The sequence below is a fragment of the Ptychodera flava genome, chromosome 2, assembly GCF_041260155.1.
Source record: "Ptychodera flava strain L36383 chromosome 2, AS_Pfla_20210202, whole genome shotgun sequence".
Classification (NCBI taxonomy): domain Eukaryota; kingdom Metazoa; phylum Hemichordata; class Enteropneusta; family Ptychoderidae; genus Ptychodera; species Ptychodera flava.
Window position 1 is genome coordinate 39991154 of NC_091929.1, and position 11276 is coordinate 40002429.

Sequence of the window (11276 nt, forward strand, 5' to 3'; positions counted from 1 at the left end):
CAATGAGAGAAAAAGTACACTCCTTATCGCAGCAATTGGCGAGGTTTCGCGAACGAAGAGTGTCGAAATAAAGTTATGGAATAATACATTAAGTTTCGGTGACGTTAAACACTTGAAAAGGCAAAACTTATTAAGGAGGAAAAAGTTCGCCCATTTGGATCTTTCTACGGCTGCACCGTCTGTGAAAGAAGCAAAGAAATATTTGATAAATACGGATGCAAACCTGTCGGACTTCAGGTTCGAAATACCTAAAATATCGAAGATATGTCATTCGACGCAATTTGGTGAAAGAATCATTATGAAGGTCTATCAGGCTCGAAATGCAAATGAGAAAGCTTTAAAATAACCCAGAGATGAGGTATTTACAATACAGCAGACGTATATGTGTAACGTGTTGAGGTAGAACAATAACTTCAGACCGATCCAAGAGTTAGGATGTTGGTGAAGTAACCTAGGTGTCGCTCACCTGTCCCAACCCCTGACTGACTCTAACAAGATCTGACTTAAGGACAACTAAGCAGCAAATCGTTCTAGTCAGGAGTGGATGAGAAATACCTTATTCGATATCAAACAATAGGATTTTATTATTTTTCCTTCTTCCTTGAGCAATTTTAAGGTCAAGTATTGACCGTTTCAGTCGCTATCTGCTATATCTGCTATATCTTATAAATCCAAAACATGTTTATCTGCCCTGAACATTTCTTTTTTTGCCAATACCTTTGTTTTAGCGATATCACATCTTGTTTCTTTTTGGATTTAAAAGTATTCTTCATTCTAATTTTATTTTCTACCAAACCATTGCAAATGTTTTCACCATAAACAGTAGAGTCTGCCCCTCTGCTGTCTATACTTTGACCAACCACCCAACCTAGAGCCTGCTTGTGCTTGAAACTCGCGAATATATTTTCAGTATAATTAAGTATCTTTTATTCACGTTTTCTTTTTTAGAGTGACGTCTGTAGTAATTTAATTTTAAAAGTTCGTTTATTCGGTATAAATTTTTTTTGTTATTTTTTGTATAATTTATTATAATTGTTGTTATAATATTTTGTTCAATTTTTATTATATTCGAAACCATTTTCATATTCAGGAATTAATCCGATGTGCTCCAAAGAAAACCATGAGCAGTTTCTCTTCAGAAAGATGTATTGTTTAAAAGTTGTGAATGGGATTACATGATACGGTGAATCAGGTTTCTGGAAAATTATTGAATTCACCTACACATTAATGGAATGTTTTACAAATCTATACCTTTCCATGTACTGTTATTTACCTTACTAGCTTTCGGCAGTTTACCACTTCTGAGCCGAATTGTAACAATATCCTTTCAATATGAACGCAGAACATCATTTTAAAATACCTACGAAATTGTCAATATGGTTTTTTTTAGAATTTGGAATCAGCAAACTTTGCCCTGGTGTAATCAGAATTTAGCATTTTACTAACTTGCAATTTTCATATTATCTTTTTCTAATGTTCGTAAACTAACTTAGCGTGTTCGTTGCAAATGTGATTGAAATTACTGAAAAAGACTGCGTCATTTAGGTTAGTCCTGGAACTTTATTCACTTGGTACTGGGAATACTAGGAAATATCACTTATAAAGCAATTTCAAGAAATAAAGTTCTTATAATGTCCCTAAAGTATTGTCTCTCGAAGTAATAAATATTTGTGAATATAGCAGAAATAGGCAACTGTTAAGGGATATCAACTGCAATGGTACGATGCTTGGAATTAATTGAAGAATAAATGTTGGCAGCAACATATCATTTCCCAACGTTACAGCAATTGAATGCAAATGAATACAAATCTGTATGAAAAAAGGTTGACATTTTATATTTTCAAAATTTCTTAAATGCCAATATTTTGAGCTTATCCCGTAAAATATGTTTTTTGTACATCAAGTGCAAATGATTATAATTTCTTTCGAGCGAGAGAATATTCATATAGGCTACTGTAAAAGATCGTTCGGAGGTACAGCAAGTGTATAATGTGAACCAGTTTGGTGTACAATCACATTTTCCCTAAAAAGACCTAATGCTGCATAGAAAACAACAAATACGATTTACATTTTCTCTTCATATGATTAAAAATGGATCATGTACCTTGATTGCACCTTGATTTTTTCGTACATGTTTCTATCATGTTTCATTTCAATAGTTCTTCCTCGTATAAGCTACAATTGTACTCAAACAGACATTTCACGAAACATATTTTCTAACCACTGTTACACTTTAAACGCCAGTATCTTTTATTTTAGAATGTGACGAGATTGTACAAAAGTAGAATTTATTTAAAACCCCGAACTGTATGATAATCATTTGAGTGAAGAACGAAATAGTTGGTTTAGGAGAAGTCATAAACCTTGTTCTCGTGGGTATCCGAGATTTTGGTCGTCTGAGGGTTTGTATAAAAGGGCCCTTTTGGGCGATCCGGTACAGAAATTAACATTGAACACAGATTGGAACTAATTTGGGAAAATTGGATGAGAGTAATTATTAGGAAAATGTAACGAAATCGAAATTTTTACAGCTGAAATTTTACAAAATGATAGAATAGTGTAAAATTTGAAATATTGTTCTCATCGGACAAAACAACGAAAACACAACGATTATTGCATATCTATTTCATCGGATTCATTTTTATGAAAATAAGTTCATTTTTGTGTAAATATACTGAAGAAACGAGACAAAATGCTTAAAATTTCTCTAATTGACGAATTTTGAGTCAGGGCACTTTTGAAATGCCCCTGACATTTTCATGAATTTAAGGCTTCATAAACATAAAATTGAGTCAGGGCACATTTTAAAAGACCCTGACTGACTTAACTGTAAATCAATCGAAAAGCTTCATTTTGGCCGAGGAAAAATGACAAACTGACATTATTATTAGTCTTTCAGTAATGAAGAAACTACAGACAAACTCTCATATTTTCATCCAAATGTGAATATTGTTCATATGTTTTGAACAATATTGCATTATATACTATCATGCACTGATTCTTACTCATAAGATTTCAACAGCATCGTAAATTGTGTATAAAATTGTAAAGATGGTAAGCATATATGGTGTAAAATTAGATAAATTTCTAAAATTCTTGAGAAATTCTGCCAATCCAATTATCCCAATTTAGTTCCAATCGTGTTATTTTCGTTTACACACAACTTGCTGTATGCATGGTCATTGCTTATATCCGGATAAAATTTGTAGACAATATCATCAAATTCTCTGCTACCGTTCTCAATGCATTATCTTTTTTCTAAAGTCACAAATTATGCAAATATTAAACATAAATTATCTAAGCCATGCTAACTAAAAATTATCACTCATTAATATTTCCAAAAACAGGATTGGCACTAATTTGGATAATTTGATGGTTAAGAAATGCGTGTTTAATCTGCAAATGTAAGCTAATCTGCTTTCTTTTTCAGCTATACACTTGTTTTTATGAGTTATTCGTAATATCGCAACATTCAGCTACAGGAAACCCGACACTTTTGAGAATTTGATAAATATGAAGCTCTCATTATTTCAAATTGGTTCCAATCGTGTTAAACAGAATCTACTTACAAGATATTATTATGATCTGAAGGGCTGTACACTATATATATTGTGACCACAGACAGATGGACAGACAAACAGGTGTCAATGCGACATTAGCTAATGTGAACTTGTGACCTAAAAACTAAGTAACAAAGGTGGAATTTGAGGTGAAGTCCCGATATAAACAGAAATGTTGAGATATCGACGCTCATTATGCAAAATACTTGAAGGGTAACACGCGGTGACAAGCTCAGAAAATGCCACTTCGCCGGCTCTTTAATCACAAAATTCAAATTTTTGAACACAAGATGTTACCATAATTATGTTCTTCGTTATCGAAAAATATCGTTATTTTCCCAAATGGCCATGACTGAGTGGTAATTCTTTGCGTTGTCGGTGATCAAAGCTGGGCAAGAGACCATCCGTGGTCATTTAAAAATCACCATCAATCAAATGTTTGTGCAAAGTACAGCGTCAATCTATATCAGCTAATACTGTACATAATCTGTGTTTCTGTTCCTGTTACATAGCGTTGAATAGCGTAGTATAGCTTAGCATTGCATTCCATAGCATAGCATTGCATTAAATATTACAGCATAGCATCGTAGCATGCATTATATATCATAGCTACATGCATTGTCGTGACACATACAGATGTATACGCTCTACGTATAGGCATCATCGTCAAGCATCATAACATGACTACGATACTTGAAGTTCAGTAGAAGCAACGCAACATCATCGACGACAATGCTTTGCAATTAACTTTGAATTTTGTGTATGTTTGAACATTGTGATGTCGACGATCACGTTTATTTTGCATTATATTACCATGCCCTGCCGTTCGCATTTTGATTGGTCGAGCTGAACCACGTGACTGACCACAAATACACAGTAATGGTTCGTTTACATGCCCGTGAATATGAATAATAAGATTAACAACTCAAAGTATCGTAACTTTACAGCTCAAACAGAAATCTAATCAATCACAAAATAAAATGGAGCACTTGTAGGTCAAGTTGAGATACTTTTTTCTGAAAACATCTCCGGATTTGCCAATTTTTTACAGCGCGCGTGACAGTGCGTCGCGTATTGGTCAGTTTCTGTGGCCCAGTTGTCGTTGCGCTCCTGAAAATTTCGGAAATTTTGACGGTTTTCTTGGGTTCGCTGATAATATAATGGAAATAACAGACTCCGCTCTGACCATTAACGTTTATTTGTGGGCGCGGGCTCGAGGAAAGCCAAATTAACGGCTCGGCAAGCCTCGCCCGTTAATTTTTGGCTTTCCTCTCGCCCTTGCCCACAAATAAACGTTAATGGTCAGCGCGTCGACCGTTATTTCTATAATAAATACGCATGATAAAACTTAGGATGAACTCAACCATTTGATATTAATCTCCAAAACGTGATCTTACATTTGAAATTCAGTATTTGTTTCATATTGCTTCTGCTGTATACACCTAAGTTTGGCTTGATTTATTTCCCTATCGAAATGTTTCATACTGGTGTCTATTTCTCGCTTTCTATATACCAACACTTTAGAAAGCTGACATTTTGGTTACTTTTAGTTCTGCATAGAATTGCAGATGAAGTATGGATAGCACGAAGCTATAAATTTCTAAATAACGACGTATAGACTATTGGCATACTGGGCGTTTCCTGGTTACAAAGTTCAATGTGTTCAACACTAACCGTATAGGATGTCAGAGTAAAAACGACAACTTCTATTTGACACTACACGGAGTCAAAGTGGGTGTTACACTATGACCTGGATAACACGGCGCAGAAATTGGAAGTCTGAAGGATAAACAGTTGATTGATTGCACTTTGAAGAAAAATATGTTGTGAGTCACACAGAGAACAAATATTGTCAATACCAGAAAATGACTAAATAATTAATTGTTTCCATTGTTTGTCCCGTCCTTAAATGGCATGGGTCAGGCGTCATATTGTCTTGCTAGGAAATATACTAGATTACGATTTCGATGGAAAATAAAAGGTTATGACACATTCATAATCTTCTTACAGACTTGAACAAAACTCGATCCCTGGGATCGAGTCCCTTACCTTTAAAACGCTGGCCCTACAATAACATTAACATGTTGTTTTGTGATAACACATCAAACGGGAAGTTACCGGACCGTGGGCGTACAATAGGGGATTACTGATGACGCAGCCATTTACGTGTACTGGGCGGGAGTTTTTGACTCCTCGATTTGACCGTATGATCACATAGATATCTTCAGGACAATAAATACTAATATGATAAAAACCAAATAATTTTCGTTGTCTACACGTTTTTTTCGGTCTGCCTTTCTTTTACCTAGTATACACTCTGCTCGATTGAGACGTGGCGGACTGTGTCAGATATGCGTAGTAAAATGCGTCCTTTTCTTGCTACCGCGCATGACCTGAATTCACTGTGGGATTATCAAGTTTGATTCCCCAGACGCCATAATCCTGCAGACTCGATAATCCTGCAAAATATTCAGGTCACGAGCGGAAACATGAGTTCACCGAAAGAGGGCACATCTTTTTACGCACGCACGCACTTACACACACACGCACACACACACCACACCCACCACCACACACACACACCGCCACACACATACATACACACACAGACTATGCAGTCCGTCACGTCACAAGCGAGCAGAGCGTATAGGTAGGAGAAAGACAGACAGAAAACAAAAACTTGTAGACAACGAAATTTATTTGGTTTTTACCATATTACTATTTATTGTCCCTGAATATTCCCTGTGGTATGATAAATTTGAATAAAAATGATTGACAATTCTTTGACATATGCAAAGAGGGTCAATTGGTCGGACAGAAAATACATTTTGAAACATATGCGTTATTACAAAAAAGCACATTTTTCGGTTTATTTTTTACTCAAATTTAGTCGCTATATATATCACAGGCATCATATGCAAAACACATTGACAATGAACGCCTGAAACTTAGCAGGAATTATGGGACCAGCCACGACGCGTCCGATTAGTAGCGTGGGTTTTTTTTAACATTTTCATAGATTTGTAATAATCTGGCTTTTATAGGGGAAATTTCTGTTTAAGGACTGGACCGTTTGCAAATTCATGCTACATCATCGGACCCTTTTTAATCCTTGGCGATCAATATTCCTGAGAAAACATTGTTGGTAATAGAGACCCTGGAAGATCGGAAGTAGGGAAGGAATTTAAACGGAGGCAAGATTATAAAAACAGAAAAGTTGCTATCGCAACTGCTCGTCGTTTCCCTTCGTGGAATAGCGAGCGCAGGGACTTTGGGATACAAAAATAGAGTAGCGGCTCAAAGTCTTCAAAGATGACACCATTTATTTCTTACACATAAGTGTTACATACCGCAGGTGATTTCCCGTCTATTTAAACAATCTGTAGAGTGGTTATTGACTCATCATATCATTCACGGTGGATATCATGCGTGGTCGAAACCAACTGACACTACTACGTCCATATCATCATCATTTTATGGCTTTGCTTATGATTTCATTACATTTTGGTCAACAGGCGAAAGGTAACAAGTGTATAGGTATAACGCAATTATAGAAAAGTTGACGTCAAAGTGAAATACCTCTGTAATATTCCCCTCCAAAAGTTGACGTCTAGTAGGTTAAGGACTTCTTACACTATGCATCAGCAGGAATGTTCTAGTGTCGCCATTTTCTTAAAAATTCTGTTGATTGAACTGTTGAAATCGAAGAGTTTTCATTTACCTTTACATCGGATAAAAATCAACAGAGAAAACAGACATCACGATCCATAACAAAAGAGATTCAATACTTCAAAATTGCAAAAAAGACGATATCTTGTCAGCATATCATCTACATTGCTTTAAAAGGTAGCTCAAAAACGTCATATTGCTATAGCCAAGGCAAACAAAAAAAAATTAAAGGGTAAATACGGGATAATGCAGAATGATACAGGATATCCAAATACACGTTCCGTAATTGCCTGTATTACCCTGTACAGGCACTCTAAATAAACTTTAATTCATATAAATACAGTTAGCTTTTGCAAACAAAAGTACTCTTTTTCAGTATGCATTGTTCTTGTATTTCTTTGATATGAATGCACCTTCGATGCCTTGTTGTCTTGCGTTTTGCGTGTGGTACTAGTATATTAATTAAGGGTATTCCATGCAGTGTACTATTGTAATTAATTGGTGTGTTAAAGTAAACCAAGTGCACAGTTCGAAACCAATGATAAAACTAGTAGTACCGAAATTGACATTTGTCGACTGAGACTACTGCACTGTGAACATTCAAAGATACCGGAGAAACGGTGGACAAGTTTTTAGAGAGAACAAAGTCGAAGGCTAGGCAAACCATAGTAATGCTCTCTTCGTTAATACCGCTGTCGTGGAAATCACAACGTTGTGGCAAATTATTGGACAGAGATAATGCGAAAGGCACCATGCTGAATCACTGATACAAATACAGTGTTCTATACCGGCCACTGCCATATTGGCCCAATCGTTACGGTGAGTTCAAATAATGATTTCGTAGTTCATTAAGCTCCAAGCTGAAGATCAATTTTTATCTGTGCTATAATTCAAAACTACTAATAAGGCATTATCTTTCTGACGGTTTTGGTATACTTGACCAAAATTCGGTCAATTTACGATCGTTATTCAGTGAAGGGGATATGGGTTTACAAAACTTCTCAGAAGAACGTGATCCAACCTTTTGTTTTAGCAATCCCCAGTATATAAGTGGAAAGACTAACGCCCTTCCAACTTTCAGGACTGTCGTTGAGAAAAATTACGTCACCTGTGTACTATGTTATTTTTTCAGGCAGCGCTACATTGTAAGCTAAGTCAACACCTTCTCCATGTAAACAATGTCATGAAAAGTCATTAACACGTTTCAAAGTCTGCATTCAAAATAAGGAAAAATATAGAGCTAAATAAGGTTATGACAAGTCTGCTCTTCGTCCACCAATCAGAGTTCAGGATTGCCGTTGCCGTTACTATTCAGTAGACCATTGTGGTCATAATCTTTAAGCCCCCGCTCATTATCAGATTATCTAATATAAATATTATTTACTTGATGAAATATTCAATGGAAAACAAAAAAATGACAAACTGTTGATGGGCTGTAGACACATTCGCTAATGCAAGAACCTGGGATTGAGAAGGGCCTATAAACGATTATTGCCTTTAATTTGTTGACAGGGTATGGCAACTACACCGTGTGCAACAAATTACAATTCATTCAATGCCTTAATGGCAAAACCTGATTAACTTTATCAAAGCCAGTTTATGAAAGGTGAAGCGTGCAACCTGCAAAACGGAGCATTAAAAACGACCGTAATTGTCCTTTTTTCTCCGAATCGCTCTAAACAGATAAATAAATTTGTTAGTTTGATTATGCGTCAAACACTGCTGGGCCAAGCCCCTCGTGTTACATCGCATATTCGACCAATAGAATGACTTCATCAGATGTTTTAAGGTCAAAACCTTGAACCTTGTGTCATTTGACAGTCTCACGTTTCGCAGTGTAATTAAGGAATTCGAGCACATAAACTAAAATGCATGTTCAGCTCTTTCGAAACCGAATTAACACTTAAAAAAAGATAAAGGTACGCTCTGTTTTACAGATTCAGCCCTGAAATGGTTTCGGTTACTAATCCCATGTGTCCATGTTGTTCTGAAGTAACAAAACTGATCCCTACGGATGTAGGCGTCGCTGAACCTTCATTCGCTTGTGGCTGTTTGTACGTCGGGGCAGCCCTGGCCCTGTGACACAATAAAAAGGGGAAGTAATGAACCAAAACAGCACGGTAAACACGTACCGCCGAGTTTTTACAGCATTTTCCATTCAATAACAGGTTAAGTGGATTCAATAAATCAACACAGATTGCCACAACTCCATTTCAAAATACATCACTGCTATCCTTTATACTGATCCATAATTCAGCAATCATAATTATCTTTGCTGCATCTAAAATAAAGGAGTGACGCAAAAGATTGTGTTTTCAGCGGTATACAAGTGATGATTTCCGAAAGAAGTTATCTGCTGTAGGCCACCACGGAATGTGTGACAGTAGACTTAAGACCGGCGCATATCATAAAAATCATATAAGCAATATACTTTATGAGTCTCTAGGTCAAATCTTCTGTATGACAGCATTTTCACCAAGAATGTGTTCAGTACCATTAAATGGCTGTTCAAACGTTGCATCTTAGAAGACTGGTACCACATTAAAATCAGGACCCATGAGAAAACATGCCGCCAGGAATTGTCCGGTTTCGCAGGCTCGTTTTGTATTCAAATATATGGCATAAAATCAGCATAATGAGGCGTTACTGATGACGTAGGACTATCAAGTGCGGTTTCCCTGGATTAGTGGGAGGAGAACTTCGTTAATTGGGATTAGCTGATGAACAAAAGCGGGCTCCAGATCCATGACGCTCTTTTGTACTCTTTGTATAAACACCAACTGCTACTTCAGTCAACCAGACGACGGTAAAATTGTAGTTCTTATTCCATTATTCTCTGTGACAGCGAATTCTCGAGTTCAACGTTTATGCTGTATAAGAATTAACAAAAATCGTAAACCCAACAAAAAAGAAATACAACATTAAAAAAACAAAAAAACAATTTGAAAATGATAAAACACCGTAACAGACAAAATGGCCGTCGAAATAAATAATCCATCTTCCAAAGAAAAGCTGACAACAACATGAAATTCATCAAGAACCTTCCATCGCTCAAACTAACAAACACCGAAATAATAGCACTAGGCAAAGGCCTAAAATTCATTCCGACACCAACAAAACCAAGCAGAATAAAACTGCTTCAGGATTTCAACAAATATGGTCGCAAAGTGAGACTGCGCTACATCATGAGACACAAACAATCGCAACAACACCCATTCAAGGAAAAATCAAGCTGGACTCCCCGAACAACAAAAAACACAGAACTTGAAAGCTATCTGAAGCTGTTGAACTTGCACTTCTAGAGATATCCTTTCAAACAAGGAAACAAGAAATGTCGCGTGCCCAAAGAATCGCGATAAACAAGCTTGCAAACAATATACAAAATTACCATAAAAACCCTTCGACAAGGGTCGGGGTATCGTCATTGTCAACACAAAAGATTACGTACACAAATGCGAAAAGCAACACTCAGTATTATACTCAACTAGACAGTGACGACACAGAACAAACAGTAAACAAAATACACGAACTGTTTAACAAAATGCACGACAAGAAACACATCGACCATGATACTTGTAAGTATCTTGATACAAACAAAACCATAAAATCCGTACCCCGCAGTGGTACTTATTGCCTAAAAGTTCACAAACCGCCGCAAAAAATCTAAAAGACACACTAGTCTAAACAAAATTTACAAAAGTAAAGAAACATAGAACAAACAAACCGAACCACCAAACGGACTCACAACGAGACCCAAACATTAATATACTTGCCTCGCTACTCGAAGAGCAAGACCACTAAAATGCATTAAAATAAATTTTCACAAACACAAACTAAGGAAAGAATCTACACTGCGACTGATGAGAAACCACACTCGGGTTTCGAAACGCAAGCGTCAAAGGGCCACTCTTTCAACTTTGTAACACCATAGGCCCGGCTGCGTCTCGCCATAAGCTTTCCCCACACAAACAAAACATTACCGTACACACTAATCCAAACTTCCCTACAAATATCCGAAGCGAAACAAACATTTCATTAACACATTTT